Genomic DNA, 13,392 nt, shown 5'->3' with positions numbered 1-13,392 from the left:
CAAGAAGCTGAGATTGAAAAGTTGTATTCAGTAACTACCTATGGTGCACTGAAATAGCCTTGCTCTGAGTGAACACAGGGAATTGAATAAATCACGTGCAATTTTATAGGAATGAAAACATTGGACCTTAGTAGAGGTTAATCATATTCTTAATAATCTCTGCCTTTTATCCTGCTCAAATGGAGTTAGTAATTATATATTATATCAACAACCTCCAGCCCAATTACATCAATGGGCCATCCTTAGTGTGCATCCTGTGCTATTTATTAAAATAACTCTTATATATGTCCTTGGATGCTAACTAAAATATTCAAGATCACTCAAAAGTAACTCAGAATAAAGACCTGGAGATGAACTGAAAAATCAGCCGTTGAAAACCCTCTGGAGCACAGTTCTAGTCTAATGCACATGGGATTATGTGGAACCAAGACAATGACAACTGGTTTGGGTAATGTTAATTACAGATCAGGTTCATCATATATAAACAATGCCAGCTCTTAATTGCCCCTATAAAAGCACAGAAACTTCCACTTTCATTAAAAGTAGCAGATATATATTATTGCATCTAATCTGTAACTGACATTGTTAGTGAATATTATTGTAAATTTTCCCTGACAACTGACTCCCATTGTTTGTATAAACTGAGTCCAGACATGAAAGGATTTAGTCTGTACAAATGAATAATTTGGGTATTGCAATATGGAGTTAGCCTACATTGGCCCAATATCCTCTCTGATCTGTATTTTAAAAATTAGTACCAGGGGCTAATCAATGGCAATATTAATGGAGGATCTTTATATTCCAGGATGATTCATAAGACTCTCTCAAATAAAACGTAAATGTTTAGGAAATAATGATTGCAACATATTTACAAGTATGCTTAATACTATTGATGTATGGATTGTTATAAGAGCTGTAAGAGCCCCCAATAAAATTATTTAAAAGAAAAAAAAGACTCTAACATAAATTGACAAGGAAGTCTCTAAAAGGACCCAAAGGCAGAACACACATGCACACACACACGTATATATCCAGGAATAGTTTTGGGGCTCATACTAAATCCTAGCCCCAATTTAAGAACAATTAATTCTTACATCATTGCCCTGCTTGATACATGCTTTCAGGAAGATATGGGTGCTATAGAAAAGTGTGGTGAAGAAATTAGATAGTACCCAGCTATCAGATAAAATAGTGTCTTGGGTATTAAAGGCTTGTTTCCAAACAAGCAGCCATCTAAGTGAGGTATCAACAAAGTTCACATGGAAGAAGCACACCAACATCAGTAACTGAAGGACTGTAAATAATATAATCCGAAGCCAAAGGAAGGAATAGTCTCAGAGCCTAAATCATGCAATTCTGGTTTGCAGAAGGCTATGGATGACAGTGACATCCCAAGATACATTTGTGAGATCTACACAGGAAATAAGCCTCCAGTAATTTCCATATTGGAGAGATATGAATAAACTCGTTGCCAAATAGAGTGCACTGGAGAGATGACTATAGGGTATCAAATGGCAAATCTTTCTTGAACGTTTAAAGCCTTGTCAGTTGATCCCTCCTCTGATCCACATTGGGCTTGATCAGGTTTTGACATTCTCTCTCTCTCTCTTTCTGTGTGTGTGTGTGTGTTCTCTCAATTGGGGTTTATCTCTGATAGAGATTGTCTTTGGAGGTAACTCTCTTGAATTTTTGTTGCATGTTTTTCAGTACATGAAACCCAGGATTGAGGTACCTATAAATACAGCAAGTAAAATAAGGGTGCCTGGGGGTATAATGGGAGGGTGAGGGTAAAGGGGAGCTGATATCTAGGTGTTCAAGAAGGAAGAGAATGTTTTGAAACTGATTGTGGTAGAAATTGTACAATACTGCTTAATGTGATTGAAATATGGCAGGTTATGATATCTGTATTAACGCCCAATAAAATGGTTTGGGGGGGGGCGGAAGGAGCCGCAATAAATGTCTTTTTCAATGCCACCCATTTTCCTACTTGGTCTTAGTGATGTTTGCACCAATATGCGAAGGTCAACTCATTGTGTGGCATTATTGTTATCGTTAGGTACCACCGAGGCCATGGCAACTCATAATGAACGCTGCCTGTTCCTGTGCCAGCCCCACAACTTATTCTTATGTTTGAGCCCCTTGTTACAGCCACTGTGTCCATCCATCTTATCAAGGGCCTTCCTCCTTTTGGTTGCCCCTTGGCTTTACCCAGCATGATGTACTTCTCCAGGGACTGGTCTCTCCTGACAACATGTCCAACACCCCGGAGAGGAAGTCTTACTTACCATCCTTGCCTCTAAAGAACATTCTGGTTGCATATCTTCTGACTATATGGGAGTCCTGGAAACCAACTTCCTTTATTAACATGGACTCAAATGGACTTCATTAAGGAAAGGTTGGCAAAAAATAATGGGAGTGATGGGGGTGCGGGGAGAATACCAAAAGCAATGTCTTGTTTCAAATCAGCAAGCACTTCTTGAGCACTTGTGTGCCTACCTCTAAACTGAAAAAAAGGAGAGCTATCAAGAAGGATGCAGAATAAAAATTGAGCAGCTCAAGATAAGACTAAAGGCAAGAAAACAAAATGTAGCAGTATTAAAGGCATGCAAAAAAAATCAAAGGAATATTGAATCTGTGATGAGGAAGATTAACCTGAGATGCGGCTGAAGTTATAAAAATGTGAACCCAAAGAGAAAATGGTGAAAGTGGATGATATACAGGGAAGGCAGAAAAGGGACACCTGGTCTATGAATATTTGCTGCCTCTAAACCAGAGACCTGAACACATAGAATCAGTGATAATCAAGAATCTCATTTAAATAGAATCCCAGGTAAGGGAGGAGCTCCATGATATGAGAAATGTTTCACCCAGCCAACAGACGTCATCAGTGATGGACTAACACCTGCAGATGTCTGGTGCCATATGGAATCACCTGGAAAATCCTGAAAAACATGTAAAGACAATGAACATATGGTTTGGTGAACTTGTAAACAGTCAAACTCTCAAAATCTCCCGCCATCGAATCAATTCCAACTCACAGTGACCCTATAGGAGAGAGACTAACATTTTATAGGAGTAAAAGGCCTTATCTGTCCTTGCCTAGTAGTAGAATATCTAGGTTCCAGAGCTCGGTGACATCGCAGTGAAAGTATAAGACTGATAACCACAAGGTTGGTGGTTTGAAGCCATTCCATGGGAGAAAGATACATCATTCTGCTTCCTTAAAGGTTTTAGTATCTTGGAAACCCTCTGGCCTACAGAGTCACTGGGAGTCAGAATTGACTCAACGGCCGTGGGTTGTGTTGGTGGCACCTCCAGGTTGTACAAGTACAGGTGCTCTCTTTTCCTTTTTTCTTCTCCAGAGCTAGTAAAATGATGACAAGGCTTAGCTTTGATCATCATCTACACACTATACACGCATTGTGGTTAATTGGCTGCCACTTCTCTTCACATCTCTCAGAGCACATCACTAGTGCCCGTTAGAGGAAAAACACACCAGTCACCTGCGCTGCCGCATCTTGTTGTGTCCCTCTTCTGACTTCAGTACCTTCCTTGTGACTGGACTCCTGTCTGCCTGCAGGCACTTGGCCTTCTTCCCACACGCGACCGTGGACTTTGAATGATTGCTTACAGGTTCCATCATCTCTAACAGTTGCCTGCCCTTCATCCCTTCCCTAGACACTTTGCGCTTGTTGGCTTGAGGCCCCATTCTTCTCTTCCCTGTAGTTTTGGGGTTTTCTGGCACCTTCTATGGTGCACACGCATACAAGCCCATGCAGGTTCTGAGCTGCTTCTCCATCCAGCACTGTTCAGTTCTGCCAATAGCTTTGAGAGAGCCTTACAGACGAGGGAAGAGAGACTCCAGGGAGGTGCGTTTTCTTTCATAACTGAGCTAATTAGGACTCAGTCTGACTAACTGGTCCTCACGCTGAACTGCCTGAAGAGCATGATCATTTGTTGTCATCCTTGTTGACGTCATTAGCTGCAGTTGATACCGTAGGTATAAACCGGAGGAATCATTGTCCGGTCCTGAGACCTCTCTGATAGGCTTTGATCGTCAATATACTTAACCCATTGTTGAGGCGATGTGTCAATCGTTTAATTAGGATGTCCTCTCCTTTTCGATGACCTTTCCCCCCCAAACACGGTGTTCTTTTCTAGCGATCGATCTTTTCTGATGATGTGTCCAAAATAAACAAAAAGAAGTTTCATCATCTTTACCTCTAACAGGATCTTTCTAAGGCTGGTTGGTTTGTTCCTCTGGGAGTCCGTGATAGATTCTGCACCAACATCATAGTTCAAATGGGTCAACTTGCCCCCCTCTCATAGTACACAATTAATGACTGAAATGGAGATAGAGTTTAAATGGTTCCCCCTTCTTAGGAAATGGTTACAGCTTATATTTAGAAACTCCCTTGTGTTTTATTTGCACCTCTGCCTAAGACTTGGTTTTGTTTTGTTTTGCATTTCGGTATGCATTTATTTACATGAAGCATTATGTACCCACATGATATCTGCATCTTTACCCCATAGGATTTTAGCCATTGGTTTTCTATTCTATACCACACCGGATGAAGGTAGCATCTGTCAGGTAATACTTTATTAGTGAAGTAATCACAATCACGATAAGCCTTTTGTTGTATCAGTGAAATAGGATGTGCAAACAGAAACCTAGAAACAGGAGTGTAGGCTGGTCTCCGTTTTCCCCCAGTCGCTCTGAGTGCTTTCAGGAGCAGGCATTTCTCCTGGGCAGCTCTGTAATGGGAACCCAGCCAAGCTGTGAGCATCATCCCCGGGGGGACTCCAGTGGGGACTGGGGCTGGCAGCCTGCTTTCAACACACAATGGCCATACCATTAGTACAGGCATGTATTTTCTGTGCACTTAGGTGATTGGGTCTTTAGCTTGCCATGCTCCCTAAAAGGAAATGGGTGCTATAATTCCAAGGAATTACTGCCATTCCCTTTTTTCTCTCTAGAATTGATACTATTAGGAAAATGACTCTTCACATATTTTAGCTTTAAGCAAACTCCGGCCATTTGATTTTCCCAGTTAAAAAAAAACAAACGAGTCGCATGTATAATGTACTGAATCATAGTAGTGCTCTTAATGCAACTCCATCAGCTGGATATGAAGTCCCTTTCATCACTTGGTTTAAATCAACTCTTGCGGAGTCAGCAGTTTGAAGACAGAGCTACAGGGCTTGCAGACATATGGTGGCAGTTGTGGAAAAATGGCTCATTGCCTTTCAGAAATAGCTGTGGTCTAAACCAAAGCTCAATTAATTCCTATTAAGCAGTCTGTCTGAAAGAAGGTGAGCTTGCCATCGCCTCATTTGTGCATATCTAAATGGACAGAGGCACGGTTATGACGTTAGGACTTCATTGAATGGATCGTGGATTGCCTGGATAGTGAATTATGGCAACCAATAGACTGTCACATCTTGTAGTAAAATAGGCATTAATTAGGAAGGTCACCAATCTGCCCGGGAGACTTCTGCTTATCTTTTTGTCATTTGTCAGCAGTGTAGTTCTTTTCTTTGCTTCTATTTGCATGATTTTCTACATACCGGTTTCTCTGGTATTTCCAGGTAGAGTCTCTATTTGTACAATCTTTAAAAAAAAAAAGCTGTGTTTTTTCTTCATGAGGAAGTTGAGCTCTCATTCCAGTTCAAGAACAGATTACTCATCTTCCACTGGCGTGGCCCAGGTATGGGATCCCACCCCTCCCCAGCTTAAAGAAGGAAACACAGGGGCAACAAACAGCTCTGACCTTGAACCAAGGATCATCAGTGAAGTCAATGGGAAGTCAACTGGGAAAACAAAAAGAAAAAAACAGAGAACATAATTTTCTAGATTATTTTATTTCAAAATACACAGGGTTGTTTTGGTTTTTTTTAAAAAAATTTTTGACAGATGTTTTTATGCATGCATATTTTCTAGGATGGCTTTATTATTACTATAATAATAATCTTTAATATATGAATTAATTGATGATGCCTTCATGAAAGGAACCTGGCTAAGCACTGGACTGCTAACCGCAAAGTATTTTTCAAACCCAACAGCCTCCATGGTAGAAAGATGAGGCCGTCTAGAGATGTAGAGCTGACCGTCCCGAGGAGCAGCTCTTCTCTGTCCTTTGCAGTGTAAGGCAAGGCTGGCGAGACTTCACCTTACAGACTTTGGGCATCCTGTCCGGAGAGACAGTTCCTGGAGAAGGCCGTTGTGCTGGGTAAAGTAGAGAAAAAGAGGAAGGCCTCTATAAGATAGGTTGACACCATGGCTGCAACAATGTGTGCACTTGCTCAAGCACAGCAACAATTGTGAGGATGGTGCCAGACGGGGCAGTGTTTCCTTCTGTTTTGCATAAGGTCACAGTGGATTGGTAACAACTCAACGGCTCCTCACAGCAGCCACGTACAGGTTTGCTGAGTCAGGGTCTGCACCATGGCGGTGGGTTTGCTGGTGATTTCTTCATTCTTTACAATCACAGATTCCATCGTTATTGTACCGAGGTGTGCCTGCTAATTTCATAGACGTTGCTACCGGGATTTGGAGTGTTTCTTCCTGAAGGCCGGTTTAGACCAAAAGGTATCAGAATATTTTCACCAGCTTTTCATGAAGGAAGACACTCGATAGCTCTTTAAGAGGACCAGATTCATGGCATCCTCAGAACAAAAAGATGGCATCCGTGACCTAGGACCAGCTGCATACAGTGCTGGTCTAGCCCTGACCCACTAGGGCAGAAGGGCAATGAGCCTGGCAAGTTGTAGTGTACTATGGCAATGCTGTTCCACCTTCAAAGGGTGATGGGACTGTGGCCAGAATGAAGCACACAGTGTAGAGTTGATGTCACACTCCTTGTGGGGTCAGCATGTTTACCTAGGCTCTTTACATGGTATCGATAGGCTACACCTGCTAGGCCATTTGAGTTGCACAAGCAATGTGTCATTCACTGCTCTGAGAACTCTACTTCATGTGCTCCTTGAATCCTAACGACAACAGCATGAGGAAGGTACTCTTCATGTGCCTGTTTTACAGAAGAGATAACCGAAGCACTACGAGGTCCATAAATATCAAACTTCTATTCAATAGCTATTGCTGGTGTGCATGGCATGTGCTACCCGGTGTGACTCTGATAAAAGAGAGTCACATATACAAGGGAGCTTCAACATGTTAGTGGGAAAGTTCCATTCTCTTTTGATTCCATTTGTCCATGAACCTCTGGAAACCCTCTCATTTGATACTCTCCTTGACCTCATGAAACTTATGTTTCTCTGGTGGAGGAGATAATCCCAATATCAAAAGTGCAGAGTCAAGAAATGTTGAATGTCATACAAGAAGAAATGATGTGCTGTTTGCTATTGTCAATGTAATACTGAAGTGACTTGTTACTCTCAATCCAATATTGAGCAAATTATTTAATGTACGTACCTAAGCTTTTCTGCGGCATCCTGGTGGCATAATTGGATGGCCAATGACAAGGTCAGCAATTGGAACTCCGCAGCCACTGAAAGGAGAAAGTTGAGGCTTCCTGCCCCCGTCAATATGTACAGCTTTGGAAGCCACAGGGGCAGTTGTGCTCTGTGCTATAAAGTCACTAGGAGTTGGAATCACCTCGATGGCAGTGAGTTTGAGAAGCCTACCTATGACAATAATAGTAATTCCCACCTCATGGGATTGTTGGGATGTAATATCTGGTGTATAAAAAGACTTTAATCATTGTGATATAGTCAGAAAATGGCCCTGGTGGTAAAGTGGTTAAGAGATGGACCACTAACCAGAAGGTCAGTGGTTCGAACCCACTGCCTGCTCCATTGAAGAAAGACGGGCGATCTGTTTCCATAAGGATTTGCAGCCTTGGGAACTCTATGGGGCAGGTCTACTCTGTCTTATAGGGTCACAATGAGTTGAAATTTGATTCTGTGACAATAGGTTCATTTTGTTTTGTTTGGGGTTTGGGGTTGTGACCTTGGAGTAATAGCCTCAAAAACTCAAACCCCACTGCCATCAAGTCAATTGTGATTCATAGAAACCCTATAGGATAGAGTACTACTGTCCTTGCTGGTTTCTGAGGCTGTAAATCTTCCCTGGAGTACAAAGCCTCATCTTTCTCCACTGGAGCTACTGGGATTTTAAACCGCTGACCTTGGGGTTACAATCCAAAAGCGTAACCCACTATGCCAAGAGGTGATGTAAATGGCTCAACTCAACTCCCAGCTGAAAGGGTGATGATGCCCACCCATCCAGGGGTGCTTTAGATGACAAGTCTAGATATCTCTTTCCAAAAGATCGCAGCCTTCTGAAAACTCTGACACACGTGGGCTCACCACGAGTGGGAACCGAGTCCAGGGTGATCGAGAACAGACAGTGGTGGTTGAATGGTAGAGCATTGCTACTTACATCCATCAGAAGCTTCCTGGATGTCGTATTTTAACTGAAGTCTGTAGGACTGGCAACATTTAAACATCTGATAACAGAGGGAAAATACATTCTTAATGGAAGCAATTGTATAGATGATGGTATGGTGCAGGACCACTCAGGAAATAAGAAAAGCATTGAATTTAGCTTATTTTGGACCAGGACAGAATACAGGAAGAGGAAGGACTTTTTAAGGTAGGTGGAGATGTCATTATTGCCTCAGCGTAGGGCCAAGCGATTTGTCATTTTTCATTCCAAAACCAAATTCACTGCATCGAGTCTATTCAGACTCATAGTAACGCTCTAGGACTGGGCAGAATTGCCCCTGTGAATTTCTGAGATGGTGTCTCTTTACGAGAGTAGAAAGCCTCTCGTTCTCCCACAGAATGGTTGGTGGTTTCAAAATGTTGACCCGCAGTTCTCAATGTTATGCATAATCGCTACACCACCAAGGCTTCTCTAAATCTTGGCTAGCGTTTAGCCAGAGGAGTGCCTCAGCTTTAGGAAGATCTGTCTGCTGTTGCTAGACACGGCAGGCTTGCGTGGAGGGTCTTCAAGGGACGCAGTCAGGACACAACTGCCTGGATGGCACAGAGGGCCTCCTGAGGGTCCCATCACAGCCAGTGACCATGGGATTGGTAGACAGGGGGCTAGAAGAGTCCTATGGAGATCCTACTGATTGGTGTTGGTGACGGTAGAGGATGTAGTTGTAAGACTAAAGGATCAAAGCTGCTTCCTAGGGACAAACTACCTGAAAGGACTGGGCACCAATAAGAAGACCCAGGAAGCTCAGGCCGAAGCTGCAGGGAATCCTAACGAGTTTGCTTTTGGACATCTGGAGGGAGAAGTGCCGTCTGGTTAAGAGCGGGCACCAAACAAATCTCCTTCCCAGGACAAAACCTGAGTTAGAGCTGGAACTCTCGCCTTGGGTAGGCAGATGTGGGAATTGGAACTGGAGCAGTGGAGTTATGGCAAGGGCATTTCAGTGGAGATGTCAGAGGAGACCAAGGAGGTCAGACTTGGAGGAAAAGAACCAGGGGAGAGGTGTCTAGGAAGCCCAGGGTGGAGGAGCTTTGCAGAAAGCATGATTGAAGAGCAGAGTCAGATATTTCCAAGATGTGGAGGAGGAAGAGGCAGAAGAAGAAAAGTACCAATCGGGTCGAGTCGTGAGGTTTGAAATTTAGATCTTTTGTTTCAAGGATTGCTTCTGTCTAAATGAAGCAAAGTTGGATATTGCTTGTAGCCTCAATTGCACGTATCCTATGCACTAGGAAACACGGTAGGAAGTAAGGATTGAGTTCTGTGGAAATTCCCCGGCTGTTGTTATTGTAAAATACATGGGCATGGTTATTGCACCATGCTGTGGAGTCTGTCCTGACTCATACCTCCCCTTTTATAACAGGACAAAGCACTATCCAGGCCTGTGCCATCCTCACACTCGTTGTCATGTTTGAGCCTATTGTTGCAGTGACGGTCTCAGTCCATCTCTTTGAAGGGCTTCTGCTTTTGGGCTCACCTTCAACTTTACCAAGCACAGTGGCCTTCACCTGGGCTGTTCCTTCCTGCGACGCATTCAAAGTACGTGATGAGGAGGCGGGGCATGGAGGGCTGTGAAATCCCATTCTCAGTGACCAGCCTTTGAAAATTGTGTAGGGTGTGTGTGTGTGTGTGTGTGTGTGCAGGGGCTGTGGTAAGTGAGAGAGCCTGTTTCTAAGACAGCGTTTTCCAGGTGGGAGTGTGAGCCAGGCTGGCAGCTTTGATTTTTTTCCAGAAGAAAGAGGCAATCTGGATTTTTTTTTCATTGTGAAATTTGCACATTTAAAAATATTAGTCAACATTTTAAAAAACATCCAGTCCAAACCAAATAAGACCTGCCAGTGGGTGAGGCTACAGCCTGCTGCCCTGCCATTGGCTTCATGAAGATTCTCCGTGAACAGAGTGTAACCCTAGCCTATCACGAGCACTAGATAAATATTTGTCAAGTGAAGAGTAAGGTTGTGGGAAAGTTAGAAGTCTCATGTAGCTGCGATTACAATATGTCATGGGCATATAAAGCAGCTAAAAATTTAAAAAAGGACATAAAAGTCACCAACGAGACATTTCTATTCCAAGTCAGTTTTTGATGGTGGAATTGTTGGGTAAGCACTGGACCTCAAACCCCCCAGCCAGCACCTTGAGAGAAAGGTGAGGCTCTCTGTCCCCTAGAGCGCTGCAACCGTCTAAGTTATCTGATGGAGAATCAGCTTGGGGAGTGGGTATGGTGTTTGGGGTGTGCCAATAGTGGTCCTCATTATCTACTAATTGGACGATCTTAACATCACTGCTCCTTGGCAGGAGCAACGGAACAAAGGGAAATGTGGTTTTATTATCGCTGATTCAGCACCACCGAAAGTCAGTCATTCTTAGAAAGCATAGAGTAACGCCTCTACAGCATTGCAAAGGACCGCCTGTCCTGGGTAATGCTTTTAGCAGGGAAGTAAAAATATACACGAGTGGCCCCTTTTGTTGTTGTTTGTTATTGTTAGTTGTAAGTTGGTTCCCACCCATAGTGGCCGTAGGTACAATGGAAGAAACATTGCCCCGTCCCGCGCCAACCTCACGATTGTTCCTAAGCCTGAGCCCATCATTGCGGCCACTGTGTCCATCCATCTCATTGAAGGTTTTCCTCTTTTTGCTGCCCCTCCACGTTAGCAAGCGTGATACCCTTCTCCAAGTCTCCTGACAACATGTCCAAAGTATGTGAGACCAAGTCTTGCCATCCTTGCCTCTGAAGAGCACTCTGACCATACTTCTTCCCAGACAGATTGGTTTTCCCTTTTAGCAGCCCAGGGTACTTTCCCTAGGTGATGCAGATGCTTAACATGCTCGGCTGCTAACTGAAAGGCTCAAGATTCTAGTCTACTCAGAGGCACGTTGGAAGAAAGTCCTGACAACCTGCTTCTGGGAGGACACAGCCATTCAAGCCCTCTTGGCAAATAGTTCTACTCAGACCCGTATGAGGTCACCATGAATCAGAGTCAAGTCTAAAGCAACGTGTTTTTTCACCGAAACACAGTGGTGCCTACAAGACAAGTCTATACACACGTGACTAGATGTGTGTATAGACTTGTCTTGGTTTAGAATTCTCTCTAATTTCTTTCATTTTCTGGAAAGTTTCTCCATGCTTCAGTCTTGTCCTTCATACATTTTTCTACTCTGACTCAAATCGAATGGACAGTCACACATAAATTAAGTTCAGACGTCCCTCTTTAACTTCTAAAAATTCTTTCAGGATAGAGATCTTCATGGGCGGTATCATCCCCTTTAGACAGACAAGAACACTGAGCCTCAGAAAGTTCGTGCAACCCGCTCTGCAGGGCACCTGGACCCTAGAGTCTGACTCCCAAGTTCTTGCATCCGTAGGCAGCTTTAGGCACATTAAGCTTGAAATAACTTCCTGGAGTTGACTTTCAGGAATAAAGCGCCTCTTCGTTTCTTTTTTAAATGAACAACGAGCTTTCTTTGCTCGAGCCTTTGGGGACGACTAGAGCTTTCCATGTTTCTAAAAGAAAATGAAAAGTAGCTCTTGATTGATTTCCAAGAGGAAGCTTAGCATGGGCAGACCAACGTCTACATTTTAATTGTCAATGTGATGGGCCCTTCATGTCTTCATTTCTAGTTTTATTTTAGCAATCTGCCATGTGACTATTTTCTGGTTGGACTTAGCCAAGCGTGACCTCCGGCAGAGAAAAGGCAAGTGTCTATTGTGCGTGCTTTGTCCCCATTGCTCGTCACTGTAAAGTCAAAGCTCTTAAGAAGTTCGGTTGTTTCAGAGAACATGCAACGAAAGGGACTGTGTAACACTATGGTTAATTGACCTAGCCTTTCTGGAAACCTTTGGAGAGAAACCTACAGCTTTGTCCAGCGTGGGGGCCCGGTAGAAAGAGACACCAGGATTTTCTTTTCTTCCAGACAATTAACTTGGTCAGAGCTGAAAAGAAGCACCTTAGGTTTTTGTCCTTTTCCTGGATATATGTGTTCCCTGAATGCAAAGACATAAATAGTTAAGGGTGTGGTGTACAGGTATATTCACATCTCTCGATGTAACCTGTTTCCCCTTAGACAGATGTTGACAGGATGATAAATATGAACATACTTTATAGGTACACAACTTCATAGGACTCTCCCCCTACCCGATTTTTTTTTTGGCAGAAATATGTTCCTCTGCAAGCACACTGCATGGACGTAACATCTGTTTCAGAGCGTGTTAAAATCCAGCAATTCAATGTCAATTGGATCTGGCGTCACGGTATGGCAAGCTTGATTATGGCTCTCACTGGGGGAGGAGAGTTTGCCTTATCGTCCCAGTCTCCAGAGAACAATTCAAAACAGCTGGTCTTCTATATATTACATAATTATGAAGCACACAGTGTAGTTTAGAATACTTAAGAGGCACTAGGGGCTCACTTCTCAAAATATTTACAGCCTTTTATTCTCCTAAAAACAATAATTTGCATGCCGAAAATGATATGTGTACCTTTGCTATGCAAATTTCCTCTGGTCTCTTTTTTTCTCCCCCTCTTGGAAACCTGGCTTTGGAAATGCCCCTCGCAGAGGTTAACTGTGATGAGGCCACAGGGAGAGATAATTGTCAAGAAAGGAGATTCCCCAATGCTCCCTCAGATTTTTGAGTTGCTATTTTAGGTGCCATCAAGTTGGCTCTGCCTCACAGTGACCCTCTGTACAACAGAAGGAAACACTGTCCTGTCCCTCCCCCATCCTCCCAATTGTTCCCATGCTTGACCCATGACAAAAGGCACTGTGTCATTCCATCTCATTGAGGGCCTTCCTCTCTTGCACTGTCCTGATACTTTAACAAGCATGATATCTTTCTCATGGATCTAGTCTCTCCTGACTACATGTTCAAAAGATGTGAGATAAAATCTTGCCATCCTGGGGAAAAGGAAGTGGTTGTTAACAAATCCAAGGACAAG

This window comes from Echinops telfairi, unplaced genomic scaffold, assembly GCF_000313985.2.
Source record: "Echinops telfairi isolate 266 unplaced genomic scaffold, ASM31398v2 ScPeMD7_3533;HRSCAF=4204_0, whole genome shotgun sequence".
Taxonomy (NCBI): Eukaryota; Metazoa; Chordata; class Mammalia; order Afrosoricida; family Tenrecidae; genus Echinops; species Echinops telfairi.
The sequence above is the reverse complement of the archived record's forward strand: the minus strand, read 5'-3'. Positions refer to the sequence as shown.